This window comes from Helianthus annuus, chromosome 3 (genome assembly GCF_002127325.2).
Source record: "Helianthus annuus cultivar XRQ/B chromosome 3, HanXRQr2.0-SUNRISE, whole genome shotgun sequence".
Lineage (NCBI taxonomy): Eukaryota > Viridiplantae > Streptophyta > Magnoliopsida > Asterales > Asteraceae > Helianthus > Helianthus annuus.
In genome coordinates this window covers 139,282,429-139,300,174 of record NC_035435.2, presented here as the reverse complement: position 1 = coordinate 139,300,174, position 17,746 = coordinate 139,282,429, and the positions used below count along the sequence as shown (strand labels likewise).

The 17,746-nt window shown below is 35.4% G+C and overlaps 2 long non-coding RNA genes and 5 other non-coding genes across 19 annotated transcripts; all 7 read right to left on the bottom strand.

Moving 5' to 3' along the window:
* Positions 1-3,143: 3,143 nt before the first annotated feature.
* LOC118490719 lies at positions 3,144-3,339 on the bottom strand. Its single transcript, XR_004889969.1, has one exon. It is a non-coding gene; the product is annotated as a U2 spliceosomal RNA (small nuclear RNA).
* On the bottom strand, positions 3,144-5,398 carry LOC110929899. The gene is made up of 2 exons (XR_002587511.2): positions 5,166-5,398; positions 3,144-5,093 (listed from the first exon to the last, which is right to left on the bottom strand). It is a non-coding gene; the product is annotated as an uncharacterized LOC110929899 (long non-coding RNA).
* Positions 5,399-6,789: 1,391 nt separating this feature from the next.
* Positions 6,790-17,524, bottom strand: LOC110929897. 13 transcript variants are annotated; one of them, XR_004889923.1, is made up of 13 exons: positions 17,203-17,524; positions 16,931-17,046; positions 15,642-15,743; positions 13,535-14,345; positions 13,232-13,301; positions 13,083-13,154; positions 12,935-12,984; positions 12,781-12,823; positions 12,366-12,419; positions 10,568-11,424; positions 8,903-10,454; positions 7,938-7,994; positions 6,790-7,395 (listed from the first exon to the last, which is right to left on the bottom strand). It is a non-coding gene; the product is annotated as an uncharacterized LOC110929897 (long non-coding RNA). The 13 variants fall into 13 exon arrangements; XR_004889929.1 differs by lacking the exon at positions 12,366-12,419 and having other exon boundaries at positions 8,903-9,007; positions 10,424-10,454; positions 10,568-11,449; XR_004889931.1 differs by lacking the exon at positions 12,366-12,419 and having other exon boundaries at positions 10,568-11,449; positions 13,535-13,623; positions 14,175-14,345.
* LOC118491068 lies at positions 6,794-6,989 on the bottom strand. Its single transcript, XR_004890291.1, has one exon. It is a non-coding gene; the product is annotated as a U2 spliceosomal RNA (small nuclear RNA).
* Positions 9,917-10,112, bottom strand: LOC118491069. The gene has a single exon (XR_004890292.1). It is a non-coding gene; the product is annotated as a U2 spliceosomal RNA (small nuclear RNA).
* Positions 11,730-11,925, bottom strand: LOC118491067. Its single transcript, XR_004890290.1, has one exon. It is a non-coding gene; the product is annotated as a U2 spliceosomal RNA (small nuclear RNA).
* On the bottom strand, positions 14,869-15,064 carry LOC118490877. The gene has a single exon (XR_004890102.1). It is a non-coding gene; the product is annotated as a U2 spliceosomal RNA (small nuclear RNA).
* Positions 17,525-17,746: the final 222 nt, after the last annotated feature.

Below are 17,746 nucleotides of genomic sequence, written 5' to 3'. Positions count from 1 at the left end.
GAGTAGAAACAACCCCATAAGCACACATTTCACTAATCAGATGATAGAAACGTGTTGTCATATCATTTAGAGTTTCGTTTTCTAAAAACTGAAACGATTCAAACTCTTTCTTCAACAAATCATGACGAGACTTTCGAGCAGCTGCATTGCCTTCTCCTCTAGCTACTAAGGCATCCCACAACGTTTTCGTGGTCTTGCAGTAGGAGAACTGATGATAGATATCTTTGTTGAGTGCTTGTGTAAGTGTAGCAAAGGCCTTTTTCTCCAGTTCATAAGCCTTCTTGTCATTTTCGAGCATGTTAGCATAACCTTCTGAAGTGGAAGCTGCAACTTCAAGATTAGTATTGAACGCATTGATGAAACATGTCCAAAGATCGGTGCTTTGCCCTTGAACATACGTGTGAAAACGGTTTTTCCATGATGGAAAATCATTCATATGGTTCAACTTCGGTGGACGATTGTTGCTTCCTGTTTCGCTTTCACTAATCAAAAGGTTTTGAATGCTTTGACTTTGATTGGATACCAAAGCCCATTGACTTGGACTGATTGATGGCGGTGGAAACATACTTTTTGCCCAAGCTGCAGCAGAAGTTAGTTCTTGACTAGATTGTGAGTCCAAACTCCAATCCCAAGGACTTGTACAACTCATTTTGATCAAATACTAATAGATAACCTACACAAACTGTTAAATGCAAACAGACACGAATTGAAAGATACAACCTTGTTCGAAAGATCAATACTTGTTCGAACGATCAACAGTGTTCAAAAGATCACTGTTGAGTTTCGAACAATGACTTCGAAAGATTGACTTCGAAAGATTGACCACACGAAGGATCCTTATCTTTCGAAAGATGATTTCGAAAGATTCTCCTTATATTTCGAACACAGATCTCGAAAGATTCACCAACACGAAGGATCCTTATCTTTCGTAGAGTAACAGTAGCTCGAAAGATGTATCCTTCGAAAAGATTCCTTGGCTCGAAAGATAGAACACAGGCTTCGAAAGATATTCGAAGGATGGGTATCTGTCGAGCCTCCTTGATCGAAAGATTATCTTTCGATGTCGAAGGATGTCTTTCGAAGAGCTCTGACACAACTGACACAAAGTTGACGGGCAGGTGGGAAAGGTGATGGGTTGGTGCACAACTTTCGGCAGAAGGTATGTGCAGACACAACTTTTCACCAACTTTGAAAATTTGACTTTGAAAAATATCCCAAAAAGGAAAGATCTTATCCAGAACCAGTACCGGAATTTAGCCGGAAGTTTGGCCGGAAAACAACAAACTTTTTAGAACAAGGTTTTAAGTTACCCAACCCAACCTTGAACACTCCCGAAAGGTTTAGAACGCGTTTTTCAGTTTAAAGATGCAGGAAAACCACCAAAAACGGGTGCTAAACCAAGTGTCCAAACACACCAAGAACTTGAACAAACCCGGTTTTAAACAAGGTAAAGAGCCACGGCTCTGATACCACTTGTAGGTCCCTCTCGGAGGATGACGAACCTAAACCTTGTTATACAAACCCACTAGCGAGTGCGGAATCCAAGCTAGCAAGCAAACCGAGATGAAACAAGTATAAAGCACAACACACAAGGTTCACCGATTAACACCACTGTATTAATACGTATGAAGGTTCCGGTTACAAACACAATGTTTACAAATCTAACTTGCAAACTCTCAAGTATGTGTGTGTGTTTCGGACAGAATGCTCTCAAAGACTCTCTATCTTTCTGTGTGCCTCTATCTCACAACATACACTGCATGGGTATATATATACCCAGCCCAGGTTGTCTTGTCCGAAGGATCCGATAGATTATCGAAGGATCATCTATCGATTACAAAGTCTTCGAAGGATCTGCATTAACCTCGAAGGATGATCTATCGAATCATCCATCGAAGGTTCATCTTTCGAGTTCATCAAAGGATCAACATTATCCTTCGATGAGCATCCTTCGAGCCAGAACAAGAACAACCATATTTCTAACTGTTTACCAAGTCAGACCAGGAGGACGGTTGACTTGGTCAACTTACAGGACTGACACGGACATCGTTTACATCGTGACTGAATATAGACAAAGTACAGACACAAGTGCACCAACAAACTCCCCCTTGGTTGTAGCTTTGTCTCGATCTTCGATGTTTGCAGATTTGTCTTGATCTTGATCATCTTTGATCTTCATGTCTTCAAGACTCTGATGTCCTTTCAAGTCTTCAATGTCGGAGGATCTTCAAAGTCTTCACGTCTTGAAAGCAGAAAGTGTATCAACAAACTACCCGTATCATGTAGGTAGTGTGTTGACAAACTTCCCCTTAACATAAGCTCCCCCTTGAGTTATGCTCGTGAAAAACTTGATCTTTATGAAGTTAGATCCTTGTGGTGTTGATGATGGCCAGCGGCAACTCGATCATCTTCATCTTTTGAGAGCCTTCTCGTCGTGTCTTCATTCCAAAGCTTGTCATCGACCATGTTCTCCTAGCCTTTAGAATCTGCACATGCAAGAAATCTAAACGCGTAATGAGAACAACTGCTTGGAATAGTTAGCATAAACAAATGACACACGAATGACCACGTCACAATCAAACACCGTCCGACAGTTTGAAAGATGAATAAATTTATCAATTTTAATTTCTAACTTTCAAAACATGCAAATTTCGACCGTTTATGAAGATTTAGTCTATTCGGTTTTTGTTCAGGTTTCAGGTAACGAAGACTCGAGCTCCAACATCGTACGATCGAAAATAAAATAGAAATAAAATCTTTTTGGCTTTTATAAAGTTTATATTAAAACACACCTAAAATCTTTTTGGTATTTTTGAATAGATTAAAAAGGCAACAATTTTAATATCCTTTGAGTGTTATCAAACGACATCACCGCTAATGTCGTGCTGATATGCACCAAACGACGAAACTGTTTAAAAATAAGACAATAAAAATTAAGCAGTAAATAAATAAATATATACAGACATTCTTTTTGCGAGTTTCGAGGGTAAGAGAATCATATCAGTGTACGGTCATGAGATGCATCATGCATGAGGCAGCGTCACAATTACAGCTCCTTAAACAAAAACGAGAGATCTAACATAAAAACAGCTGTTAACCTTTCAACTATAAAAGGTAATTATGACAATTTTAACTATGGTTTGGAGGGGTGTGCCAGGCCAAGGCAGTAGTGCAACGCCAAGGCGACACTTAAAGGCCCCAATAGCAAGCTATTGTGATGGGTCTTTCCCCACAAAAAATAAGATTAATATCGAGTAGACCGATGGCCTACATATCAGATATTAAACTGATAAGAACAGATACTACACTTGATCTTAGCCAAAAGGCCGAGAAAGGTATGCTTTTCTCCTTGTTGGGCTGCTGTTTATAAATGATGGCTCTTCTTATATGTATTCTTCAGTCAGCCTATGTGGGACTGTATATGACTAACCTCTGTCAACAAGTACATCCTAATCCATTGAAGGATGTATAACTTAAACAGATAACCTCTGTCAGCAAGTACATCCCAATCCATTGAAGGATTTTTAAGTGGGATTCTAGCTTAAATCCGTTGGTTCAAACATGGTTAAAAAAAACATAAGTTATAAAAAAGACTAAAATTTGCAGGGTTACCATGCTCGGGAAAATAATTCAGCAGTACCTTCTCAACGATATTCACATTAAATAGTTGGCATGTTCCTGAAGATTTTCAGAAATTCCTAGCTCAAACATCTTGTTGATATGTAGAAAAATTAGAAGTGCAGAAAGGCGCTACAAGATAAAACGACTCTACGGTTATAAAAAAGCTGTTAGCAAAGTCATATTATGTATAAGCAACTACAGGCGGACCTAGCTTATAATTAGGGGTAGCCCGGGCTACCCCTCCACTTTGTCAGCGAAGTACTGCTAAGTGGAACTTAAAAAGAAGGATGAAACAAAGAGCAAAGGCTACCTTCAGAAACGCAGTCCAATCACCAGTGGGATTGAATTCCTTCGATGACAAAGAAATGAAAAAGATGGAGATAAAATCACATAACATATACAGAAAAGATAATTCTTCTTCTGTTATTAATACATTAATAGACTTGACACTAGCTATAGTGGATCATAATGGCAAGGTAGCCGACATCAACTTGAACTTCACTCTCAATATCCATCAATGAACTTAGCTACATTTGAACTAAAGGAGAATGATGACTCAGATCATAATACAACCCCTGTGATTTCATCAACTGAATATTGCTTTGATTTTCTATCGTTTACAAATATAAATATTCTGACTTTTAAGGCCCACTAGAAGATAATGATTCCATATCTTTTGTAAAATCCACATAAAACCTTAAGCGAAACTCAAATGGTTAAGAAAGCTGATAAAGTCCACGTGGATTTCAACTCTAAGAGACATGGCTTGACTTGAAGGATAAGATTGTTCTTGAGGAACAGTTTGACTTCTGAGGTCAAACGAAAAGGTGGAAAATTCAATATGATGAACTATGTAGTCTTTTAGAAAAATCTAGATGACTACACCAAACTTCAATATAAAGAAAAATATATAAGGGTATTTTGGTCCAGAAAATTTGACAAAAACCAATAGAATTTCAGTGTGAAAAGTTGTTACTTCGACCAGAAAATTCAGATAGTAAAAACCAGTAGCTAGATATTTCAAAATTTATAATGAACCTCGTAATCGTTTTAATGAAAATTACTTTTCAAAATTGAAAGCCATTAATTTGACCTAAAAAAGTCGAAGGGTGACCTGTTTATGTGAAGTAAAGAAGGTATACTTGATATCCTGCACGCGTTAGCAAAGGCGACGAGCAAATAAGGTTCATAAAATCCAAAGCCTGTCAAGAGGTTTCCCGGTGTATCATTCCCAAATGCAGTATACCCAAAACATCCACATGCAAGGTTGAAAAAAATCGTCACACAAATCGTGATTGCTGAAGCTCGCTTTGTAACTTTGTTTTCTGGTTGTGATGACTTCACAGTATCCTTTGCTTGAGACCCATTAGTAACCTTGATTAATGTGTTTAACTACCTCATACACGTTGAAATTGTTACCGCATAAAAACTCACATACTGAAGCAAACCACATATCCAGGCGTGTTTTTTGCCTGAAAACACACCATAACTTACGAATATATTAAAGGTCAAAGATTGCTAGATGTTTGATCAAATCTTGGTACCTAGGATAACTCATTCCACTGGTTCCAAGCATCTCTGCTTACATCGTCAATAAAAACAGTATGGGAAAGTGACAAGTTTTTTTATACTTAGGATTTTATGATGTGTATATATCTCCTAAAAGGCTGTCCAGTTCTCTTGCCTTCGCATTGTGGTAGTGGAACCTTTTAACATCTAAATTTTCATTAGAAAAAAACTGGAAATAGAACCCAAGTTTTCTAGATTAGGGATTGTAACAAAACACGATCTCAAAAAAAATTACATTTAGTCAACCAATTAAAATAAACCTTATCATACTTTTGCTAAAAAATAAAAACAATAGAAAAATTGTAATTTAGTCAACCAATTTTACATTTAGCATAGCATATATACCTGAAATGAAACATCCACATCCATTAATTTGACTTAAAAGGTCAAACAAAAATGTAGAAAATTCATTATTTGATGATTTTGATGGTCTTTTAAAAGACTATTGATGAATACCCAAAACATCAATACAAAGAAATATTTAAAGACAATTTTGGTCAGGAAATTTTGATAAATAACCCATTTGAAATTTCAATGTGAAAAGTTGTAGCTTTGACCTGGAAAGTCATATAGTAAAAGACAGTTTGACTTTTTAGGTCAAACCAGCAGCTAGAAATTTCACAATCATAACGAGCCTCACAATCATTTAGAAAAAAATAGTATATTTGTCAATGGGATCTTTATCAAAAGCCGTATCAATTTCAACTTGAAAGCCATTAATTTGACCATAAAAGTCAAAGAGTGACATGTTTATGTGAAGGAGTGAAGGTATACTTGATATACTTCTATTAGATGCATTATAATGCATGCGTTAGTAAAGGCGACAAGCCAATAAGATTCATAAAACCCGAAGAGCCGGTCAAGAGCTTTCCCAGTGAATTATTCCCAAATGCAGCATACTCGAAGCATCCACATCCAAGGTAGAAAAAACTCGTCACATGAATTGTGATTTCTAAAACCCGTTTTGTAACCTTGTTTTCTGGTGATGGTGACTTCGCAGTATCCTTTATTTGGAGACCCATTTGTAACCTTAATTAATGAGTTTAACTACCTCATACAAGACGAAATTGTTACCGCCTAAGCAACCACCATTTCATAGAAACTCACATACTAAAGCAAACCACATATCCAGGCATATTTTTTTTGCCTGAAAACACACCATCACTTACAAACATACAAAAGGTCAAAGATTGCTAGATGTTTGATCAAATCTTGGTACCTAGGATAACTCATTCCAAGCATCTGCTTACAAGATCAATAAAAACAATACAGGAAAGTGACGGGTTTTTTTATACCTTGGCTTTTATGATACATATCTCCTAAAAGGCTGTCTAGTTCTCATGTCTTTGCATTGCGGTAGTGGAATGTTTTGACATCTCTATCTTCATTAGAAACTAGAAATCGAACCTAAGTTTTCTAGATTAGGGATTCTAACAAAAAAGCATGAAGATGTCTTCACTTTCTACAATAAGAGTGGTCAACCTAACTCTAAACTTGTTATAAACCCACTTGTAATTGTAAGGCATAATAGGAAAAAGATATTTCCCCAAGTCTGTGAATGCATATTTACCAGTAAAACTAGCAAAATTTCAACTATGGTTTGGAGGGGTGCGCCAGGCCAAGGCAGTAGTGCAACACCAAGGCGACGCTCAAAGGCCCCAATAGCAAGCTATTGTGATGGACCTTTCCCCACAAAAAATAAGATTAATATCAAGTGGACCGATGGCCCACGTATCAGATATTAAACTGATAAGAACAGATACTACACTTGATCTTAGCCAAAAGGCCGAGAAAGGTATGCTTTTCCTCTTCTTGGGCCTCTGTTTATAAAGGTAGTCTCTTCGTCTTTGTATAGTTCACTCGGCCAATGTGGGACTGTATATGACTTTTGCCCTTTGGGTGTTTTATATCTCAGAATTTAATACCATAAGTAATCCAGATGAATATCTAGTAAAACTAACCTCTGTCAGCAAGTACATCCCAATCCATTGAAGGATTTTTAAGTGGGATTCTAACTTAAATCCGTTGGTTAAAAAAACATACGGTTATAAAAAAGACTAAAATTTGCAGGGTTACCATGGTCGGGAAAATAATTCAGCAGTACCTTCTCAACGATAGTCACATTAAATAGTTGGCATGTTCCTGAAGATTTTCAGAAATTCCTAGCTCAAATATCTTGTTGATATGTAGAAGTGCAGAAAGGCGCTACAAGATAAAAAGACTGTACGGTTACACAAAAGTTGTAAGCAAAGTCATATTATGTATAAGCAACCACAGGCGGACCTAGCTTATAATTAGGGGTAGCCCGGGCTACCCCTCAACTTTGTCGGCGAAGTACAATATTCGTGCAAAAAAAAAAGAAAATTCTTCTCCATTTTAAGTATCATGTATACCCTTGAACAAATATTAGGATACCCCTAGATCCAAAAACAATTCTTAGGATACCCCTGAATTTTTTTTCTAGATCCGCCAACATAAGTCATAATCTAACATTCATGTCAAAAATCAACAACTACAACAGATGCATAACGTAAGTCAGTTGATGATATAATATATACACTTAAGATAATTAACATGAATTCCTGACTCCCAAAGCACATTTTAACAAAACATTTGGTTTCAGCTGAAAAACATCAGGATCGGACACCAGAGTGAAGGATTTAAATTGAGCACTATGCACATTTCAGTTAAATGAGTACTGCTAAGTGGAACTTAAAAAGAAGTATGAAACAAAGAGCAAAGGCTACCTTCAGAAACGCAGTCCAATCACCACAGGTACATGCTGAACTTGGGGGATTGAATTCCTTCGATGACAAAGAAATGAAAAAGATGGAGATAAAATCACATAACATATACAGAAAAGATAATTCTTCTTCTGTTATTGACACAAGCTATAGTGGATCATAATGGCAAGGTAGCCGACATCAACTTGATTTCATCAACTGAATATTGCTTTGATTTTCTAAGAACCCTTATTACCTGACTAATACCAGCTATGTTTAGCATAAACTGATATGATAATCTCTATAAGACTATAAGTCCGTACATCAAAATCATTTTAAAAATTGATAAAGTCCACGGTAAAAGTGGCAACTTCAGTTCATGGAATCTTTTTAAAAGTTGATTGCTGGGGAACCTTTGTTTAAATCGACAAGGTTTGTGTTAGCTATTGTTTACAAATATAAATATTTTGACTTTTAAGGCCCACTAGAAGATCATGATTCCATATCTTTTGTAAAATCCACAAAAAACCTTAAGCGAAACTCAAATGGTTAAGAAAGCTAATAAAGTCCACGTGGATTTCAACTCTAAGAGACATGGCTTGACATGAAGGATAAGATTGTTCTTGAGGAACAGTTTGACTTCTGAGATCAAACGAAAAGGTGGAAAATTCAATATGATGAACTATGTAGTCTTTTAGAAAAATCTAGATGACTACACCAAACTTCAATATAAAGAAAAATATGTAAGGGAATTTCGGTCAGGAAAATTTCCAACAGAATTTCAGTGTGAAAAGTTGTTGCTTTGACCTGAAAATTCAGATAGTAAAAAACAGTTTGACTTTTGAGGTCAAACTAGTAGCTTGATATTTCAAAATTTATAATGAACCTCGTAATCGTTTTAATGAAAATTACTTATCAAAATTGAAACCCATTAATTTGACCTAAAAAGTCAAAGGGTGACTTGTTTATGTGAAGTAAAGAAGGTATACTTGATATCCTGCACGCGTTAGCAAAGGCGACGAGACAATAAGGTTCATAAAATCCAAAGCCTGTCAAGAGGTTTCCCGGTGGTATCATTCCCAAATGCAGTATACCTGAAACATCCACATGCAAGGTTGAAAAAAATCGTCACACAAATCGTGATTGCTGAAGCCCGCTTTGTAACTTTGTTTTCTGGTTGTGATGACTTCACAGTATCCTTTGTTTGAGACCCATTAGTAACCTTGATTGATGTGTTTAACTACCTCATACACGTTGAAATTGTTACCGCATAAAAACTCACATACTGAAGCAAACCACATATCCAGGCGTGTTTTTTGCCTGAAAACACACCATCACTTACGAATATATTAGTGGGTCAAAGATTGCTAGATGTTTGATCAAATCTTGGTACCTAGGGCTAGGATAACTCATTCTACTGGTTCCAAGCATCTCTGCTTACATTGTCAATAAAAACAGTATGGGAAGTGACGGGTTTTTTATACCTAGGATTTTATGATATATATATACCTATATATATATCTCCTAAAAGGCTGTCCAGTTCTCTTGCCTTCGCATTGTGGTAGTGGAACCTTTTTAACATCTAAATTTTCATTAGAAAAAAACTGGAAATAGAACCCAAGTTTTCTAGATTAGGGACTGTAACAAAACATTCACAAACAAGACATGCTTAAAGTAACCAGCTTACAGCAAATTTACAGTCTTGAAGTTCCTCTAAAATACATTCATCTAGCTCTAATTCAAAATGCACATCCAATATCCTATTTGGAAATATTAACCGATAAAAGCATGAAAAAGAGATCTTTACTTTCTACAATAAGAGTAGTCAGTTTGGGATTCCATTTAGAATCTCCTATTAACTTATTGACTTTTCTAATAATGAGAAATGATGTTTGGATAACTCTTTTGTAAATGACGTTTTAATACAAGGGAATAAATCATTTTACATGAATAAGTTTAGCCAAACATCTTTTAAAAAACATAAGTCTTTAAACTAGGGTTTGGAGGGGTGCGCCAGGCCAAGGTAGTAGTGCAAGACCAAGGCGACGCTCAAAGACCCCAATAGCAAGCTATTGTGATGGGTCTTTCCCCATAAAAAATAAGATTAATATCGAGTGGGCCGATGACCCACATATCAGATATTAAACTGATAAGAACAGATACTACACTTGATCTTAGCCAAAAGGCCGAGAAAGGTATGCTTTTTCTCATAATAGGCCTCTGTTTATATAGGTAGTCTCTTCATCTGTGTGTTCTTCATTCAGCGGATGTGGGACTGTGAGTGACTTTTGCTCTTTGTGTTTTAATAGATAATGGAGATTAATATCTATTAAAACTAGCCTTTAACGATCATGATGTTAAGTCATATACGTTGGTAATATACCCACTTGAATCCAAATGGATTGTAAGAAACTACCTGGGCTTTATAGTGACTTCTCTATATTTTAGTTTTTGTCGTTTCCTTCAAGTTCTAGAAAATATCAAACATGGTTAAGAAAAACATAGCATACCTATTTGACGCGCAAGTTCCAATGACAACACCTGCATGTTAAGCATTTATACAATCAGTTTAAGTTACTTTGATAAATTTCTTTCATGTTTCAAGTTCCAATGTCGACTCGATTATAACAATTTGTAACTGGAATTAACAGTACCTCCTCCAAATATTCTGGCAGTTCTTCATATATTTGCCATATACGTAACTTGAAGTAACAATGTCATTCTGTTTCACTGCAATTGAACCTAACTTGAAACAAATTATGATATGAGGGATGTCCATATACGTAAGCTGATAGCCCACCAACTAAACCAGTGGTTTGAAAACAGAAGACTAAAAACTGCAGAGTTACTACTGAGGATTTTCAATAATATTTACACAAAATAGTTAGCATGCTCCTGCAGATTTTCATAATATCCTAGTTTAAATATCTTGTCAATATGCAGAAGTGCAGAAAGGCTCTACAGATAAAATCATATATGGTTGTATAAAAGTTGTTAGCAAGTTAATAACAAAGTCATATTATGTATAAGCAACATAAGTTGTCATTTAACATACCTGTAAATAATCAACTACAACAGATGCATAAAAAGCAATCGATTGTTTATATAATTCATACACTGAAGATAGTAAACATGATGTAAATACTCAACTGCCTCAGTACAAAACCATGAGCCTGATAATTTTCTAAGAACCCTTATCTACCCGACTAATTCCAGAGATGCATAAGTTAAACAGATAGCCTCTATTAGTGAGTACATTCCAATCATGATTTTAACTTAATACCCATTCGATTTATGTAAACAACTTGTGTAAGCAATTTGTCTCTAGACATGTAAGAAAGATGTGCAAGTTCCAATGAAATAATCATGTAAGCGCAACAGAGACATGAAGTTACTTGATAATTTTGTTTCAAGTTACAACGCTAACCCGGATAAAAAAATTGTAACAAGAAATAGTAGCACCTCATCCAAAATTCTGGCAATTCTTCATATGTTGCCTCTGTTCATCCAGCTGCAATTTAGTATGACGAAAAATTCTGTCAAAAAAATGAACACACACAAAGAACTAGAAGGAATGTGGGTGGTTACAGAAGCCACTAACTAATAATGCCCTTAACCTCATCACAAAAACCATCTTTCAAAGTAGTCTCATAACCTTTACATCAATAACACCTACTGCCTATTAAATAAAGAATTTACATACTCATTCCACTAGTTCCAACCATCCGTTTATAAGTTCATTCTAACAGGCTGTCCAGATCTCATGGGCATTGTAGAAAATTCTTAACTAAACAAAAAATTCCTAACTAAAGTTTGGAGGGGTGCGCCAGGCCAAGGCGGTAGTGCAACGCCAAGACAACACTTAAAGACCCCAATAGCAAGCTATTGTGATGGGTCTTTCCCCATAAAAAATAAGATTAATATCAAGTGAGCCGATGGCCCACATATCAGATATTAAACTGATAAGAACAGATACTACACTTGATCTTAGCCAAAAGGCCGAGAAAGGTATGCTTTTCCACTTCTTGGGCCGCTGCTTATATAGGCAGTCCTTTCATATTCGTATAGTTCACTTCAGAATTTATTTTTTCTATTGGTTTTCATCCTTCAGAATTTCTAAATCCTGTGAATACTGGGCAGCCATGTTTAAGTTGAACTGATAGCCTCTATTAGTGAGCTGACTAGCTGAGTATACTCCAATCATGTTTCTAACTTATTATATCCATTAATTACATACTCACAAATTCAAATGATTATAATAAACATTGGATTCTTAGTGTCTTCTTCCAGGTGTGTTCTTTTCCTTTTCATATCCCTTTAGGTGCTAGAGAATATCAAACATGATAAAAAAACATACTAGACCTATTTGTTTTACACAAACAACTAATGGAAGATATATCTCTAGACATGTAAGATAGACAAGCAAGTTTAGAGTTCATATGATCATATTACCCGAACAGATACACAGTAACTTGCAAGGTCTTGTATCTGCCTCCATTCATCCAACTGCATTTAATTATGAAGGAAAGCTTTGTCAAAAGAACAGAGCATACAAATAAAGAGGTAAAATGGTGGGAAAGATATGATGCTTATATCACAAAAAAACATCTGTCACAATTGTCTCCTAATACCAATTACCTACAGAAACCACAATAAATCAGAATAATAAAATTGTGAAACATAATTGAAAATCAGTTATCCATATTGTGGTTAAGAAAACCAACTAGAAAATTGGTGACTTACTACAGCAGTTAGTTATTATGATTAACTAAATCAACTAAACTATCACTGGTTCAAGCAAATGTGGTAAACCAACAATAAAACAGTGAGGGAGCGAAAAATTGGTAAAAAATATCAGATAACTTACAAAGGGCATTATTTATCCGATGTTGAACCCATCATCATCCTGTCTACAAAAAAATATAAAAATCTTTGTAATGAAAATAAAAGAAAATTGAAAAATATACGGCTAAAAAGAAGCAAGAACATGTTACTTCATCCTTATGAACTTCGGGTCATACCATTAGACAGGATATGCTAAGATATACAATGCATAGATGCTTTTCTTGAGCTGTCAAATATATGGAAGAGGTAGCAAATTACAATGGATTTGGTCAAAAAGTTGCCAAAGAGTAGGTGATTATTGATCGCTAACAAAAAGTTTGTTACCATTTTATCTTTGCATGTGCTCGAATGCTACTTATCAAGATCCAAATGATAAAACATGATATACGAGTAGCCCTGTATAGAAGTACAGCCCAATTAAACCCATGCGGTGTTGGCTCGTAAGATCTGAGTCAGGTTTACTCAAAGTTTACCTTATCATAAAAGTTGATTGTTCAGCAATCATACGCTTGCTACCACCCATAGCACAGAAAATTGTACAATCTGGAAAATAAATGCATTTAAAGTTCCAATGTGGGAAATAAAAACTATCCGTATCCAGTGCTACCTATGTTGTAAATGATGATGTCATTCATCATTGATGCATGGAAATTAATAAATTTTGATAACAAGTTGCTACATTATTTTTTAAATCTGTGACATGCATGGTTCAGCAGGCTTTTATCGTATTCAATAGACAAGTTTGTGATAAAAGTAAAGTTACAAAAGAAACTTACTAATTAGAAGGAGCAACCTGATTTACATCTATGCTTTTGCCAGAATCATCAGGTCCTTGAATGAGATGGACATTGTATGTAAATATAAACTGAAAACCAGTAAAAGAATTAGCAAGATGTTTCAAGCAAACTCATAAGGCAGGTAAAATCAAGAAACAATAAAAAACGCTGAAAGTCCATAATCTCTGTATTACTAGGCAGAAATGTGTCAGCTGCCATTCATGCACAACATGTCTGCTCACATAATAGGCTAAATGTTACTGCCTACTTAAACATATGGGGCTTAAGTGGTGAGTTTTGACGAAAATGCCATTAAAGTCACTCAATTAACTTGATATGCTATTTGGTCTGTAATTGGCCTAAATGGTTAAAGCTGAGCTTTAAGGTAAGACTCATAGAGCTAAATGGGATAAGGGGCTCTAAACCAACTATATAAGTTAAATTGATGAAAACTGAATCTTAACAACCTAAAAAGGTGTATTAGAGGTTAATTAGAGATGGGATTAGCTGAATTGATAAAAACATGGAAGTTGGAGCCTTTGTGTCTGTCCAAATGAAGTCCCTTGTCATGAATCTCTCCATCTCTTTGTAAGGATTCTATCAAAGTTTATTAAGAGATATACAACATACAAGAAGGCACCTTATATTTCTCATCTTGAGCTGTCATCTTTTCATCAGATGCTCAGTCCACATGTATGCTTTAGTGGTGTGCTCAGTATAAATGACGCTCTTCTAAATACTTGTTGATACATAATATAGCAAGCCCGGTCCAATATAAATGACGCTCTTCTAAGTACTTGTTATATAGAGCCTGGTCAAAATATTAAAGAAGAGTAATGTCCTACAACTAATATCAATTTATAGTTCCACAAAGAGAACAAGGAACAAACAGAAGAAGAATGTATTTGACCAGTCAAGTTTTGCTGCAAAATTGACTCCCTTAAGTGGATGCATTGAGAAAATAATATGTGATACCTAGTCCCTTTGATATGTCTCAGAAAGGATCTGAGTGAATGCAAAAGGTAAACACTAAATTTTATTAAAACAGAGTCAAAACAAAACTGTGACTCAGTGAGGACCTTAGTGAAAAATTTCAAGAGTTGCATACTTTATGGGAAAAGGTTATAAAGCAACCAGCAGCAGGATCATGAATTTGTACACTTATTCCACTGATCCCAAACATATTATAATATATTATTCAAAAAATGTGAAGGATATTAAGAATTCCTTTGCTTATAATAAAACCGATAAATGGGTTCATGTTTACTTTTTGTCTGGTTAGAAAAGAAGCAGATAAAATCTGTGCTGAAAATGAAAAAATTAACTATGTTTTGGAGGGGTGCGCCAGGCCTAGGCAGTAGTGCAACGCCAAGGCGACGCTCAAAGGCCCCAATAGCAAGCTATTGTGATGGGCCTTTCCCCATAAAAAATAAGATTAATATCGAGTGGGCCGATGGCCCACATATCAGATATTAAACTGATAAGAACAGATACTACACTTGATCTTAGCCAAAAGGCCGAGAAAGGTATGCATATTCCTTTATTGAGCCGCTGTTTATATAGGCAGTTCTTCATATATGTATTCTTCACTCAGCCGATGTGGGACTGTGAGTGACTTATATCAAGTGTTTCTGCCCTAACTCAGTGACTTATATCAAGTGTTTCTGTGGATATGGAATAAAGACAATAAAGCACAGAGTAACGAGTACAAGTCATCCCTAAACTTCGATATGTTACACAAAAGACAGTGTACAACATTATGACGACTATTCAAGTTGTGAAGGTCTAGTGTGGGCCTGAGAAACCATGTCCTATTACGGAATAACCAATCATCCAACACCGACAGTATGAACTTGTACGCAAAGTTCTAAAATTACTGAAGTTAAACTTGGTATCCATGTTTACCTTAAAAGAAGTTTACCCGTAGGTGTCACACACTAAAATAGAAAACATCTATTAGATATAAATTTGAAAGCAAAGCAGACTTAAAAGAAAAATGCAACCTCTACACCATATTCACCATACCAAAAATAGAGAACCAGCAAATAAGCAGATATTAAAACTTTACTTTTGAGACATTAAAACAGAATGAAGAAAAAAATATTACCCTTCTTTTGCTCTACCAATACCTACGTGGCTTCGATGTTTGTCAGTTTGGAAAATCTGCAATGCTTCGTGAGCTGCAGAGTCAGCTTTAAGAAATTTGTTTCTGCATTTTAAACAGGAAAAGCATTAACAAAAACCAGTAGATTCTAGTTCTAGTATGAATAAAGGATATACTATGATCAGATACAATATAATTTACAACAAACTTGAACGTCACTCTCAATATCCATCATTTAACTTCAGCTACAGTTAAACAAAAGTAGAATGGTAATTCAGATCATTATACAATCCATGTGAGTTTATCAGTTTATTAAAGATATCATAATACATATGGAAGACATGATATGTACTATCTTTTATGACTAAAAAATCAACTACAAGCAAATTTCTTCTCTGACGTTTAACCCATCATCCATTCCAGTTACCCGAATATATATTAATCTGTATTACGAATGAAAAAGAGACCAACTCAAAGAAGACCATCATAACTGCAAATTCCAACACATGGAGTTCACATGTAAGACTATAATAACAGGAAATTCCAACTCTGAGTCTGACTACATGATTTTCATAATGCGGAAATTACTACATGATATTTCGGAAGACTTTAGCTGCAGGATATTGTAATGTTTAAGAATCTTATTTAAACTTCAATTCAATGATGATAACAAGCTGAAATTTCATCAAGATGATAGTCTCAACAGTTGGAGCACACATGCACATTATTCCTGGTAACTAAATGAAATAGGATTGTTACATCACTATAGTGCGATTATGCATATACCATAGCAATAGGTTTACCAAATACTAATGTTTGTTCACCTAAGAAGCTTACCTATGACTGCGCATGAGACATGTCATGTAGACATGCATGGAAAAGCCATATTAGTGCCAAACAAGTTGAGGCATAATATTGTACTGTTAAATTTTAGGCAAAATAACATGTGTAGTCAAAGATATTTAATGTATTTCCTACTTGACTTTGATGGCAGTATTATATAGTTTTTGGAGGGAATCCCTAGATTAAGCACATTTAATAGTTTTTAAAAGTTAGTTAAAACTTTTAGTGTTGTCCATTTGAGAGAGTATCCAGCACACTTTTAGTCCAGTAAATCAAACATCAGCACAAAAAACGCCTAAATAACCAGTAAATCAAACATCAGCACAAAAAACGCCTAAATAACCAGTAATTAACAAGCAGATTAGAAACAATCACCAAACAATAACATGACAAAAGGAACAGAGGGAAAATTTAGGTTAAAGAATATGCAAATGCAATTAAGAAACAACCTGATCAATTGGATATTATACCGATTACGAGTAACAACTCCTGAATGTCGTCGAACGCACCTGTAATTGGCGTGTGATACCGACTTGCAATAATTTGTCCGGTAAATAACAACACACTGTCAATAAATCAAACATCAGCACCAAAAACACCTAAATAATCTAGTAATTGATGAGAAGCAATTAAGAAATCAACAAGAAAAAAGGAATAGAGAAAAATTAGGTTAAAAAATATCAGAATCGGCAAATGCATGTAAGAAACGAGAATAGCATACTGATACGAGTTAGATCTACTGAATGTCGTCGAACACATATGATGCACATTTCTGTTTCCTCGATCTCCTCCATAGCATCATGCAAGATTGAGCGTGAAACTGTGTGTGTGTGTGTGTGATTGTGATAGAGAGAGTGGTAACCGTGTGTGTTGGGATGATGGAGTGGGGTACCGTTGGGTTTTAAAGAGGGAAAGTGAGTCGCTTCATTTATTTTGTGTGATTTTTGACTTCAAAGTTACGCCACTTAATTTAAATTTTGATACACAATCACATACGAGAGATCTTATCTTTACGATTTAAAATTGTATCAAAATGAGTTTACGTTACCCACGTGTTGCAGCATTATATTGATTATCAATGTTTATTATTACTATTGGGGGTGTTTGGGATTCCTTTCCAACTTCTCCTTCTCAAAAAGTCCTTCTCAAATCCAGAAGTGAGAAATCCTTACTTCTCAAAAACTCAAAGTCCTTTTTTTCATGGTGTTTGGAATTCCTTATGCTTCAAAAGTTCTTCTCAGATGATGTTTGGGTTTCCTTTTCCT